Consider the following 573-nt stretch of genomic DNA (forward strand, 5'->3'; position numbering starts at 1 on the left):
GTGTATTTTTGATGTCATAAGGAAGAACCTCAAAAAAATAGGAAAAAACATAGGCAAACATCCGATATCCGTTTTTGTCTTTGCAATGATCAAGGAGTAACTCAAAAATTAATAAAATGTCTGAATCGTCAAGTGTAATTTCAAAATATTTTAACCACTCAACAACTGATTTTAAGATGAATGTTGAAATGAATTCACTGTTGTTGGGGGTTTTTGGTTGATATGAATTAATTTCCTTTAACAATTTTATATAAAAGGGAAAATAATATCCGTATCTACATAAACATGAAGAAACCGCATAATTGCCATTAAGGGCTTCACTTAATTTTTGAAGTTGTTCTGATGAAAATTTTGGAAATTGAATTTCACTTAATGCTTTTATCAAAGAATCTGATTCATCTTCAACTGTTAGTTTGTTTTGCAAAGATAAAATTCCAGAAAATAGTTCTCCTCTGGAAAAAGTCATTAAATTGTTGAACTTTCTTTGAGCTCCTTTGAAAATAACGGTCGACAAGTATTTGAATTGTTTACATTAATGTAAATGATGATCAATTTTTATGGTTTAACAATTCA

This window comes from Histomonas meleagridis (genome assembly GCF_020186115.1).
Source record: "Histomonas meleagridis strain 2922-C6/04-10x chromosome Unknown contig_88, whole genome shotgun sequence".
In the NCBI taxonomy this organism is placed as follows: domain Eukaryota; phylum Parabasalia; order Tritrichomonadida; family Dientamoebidae; genus Histomonas; species Histomonas meleagridis.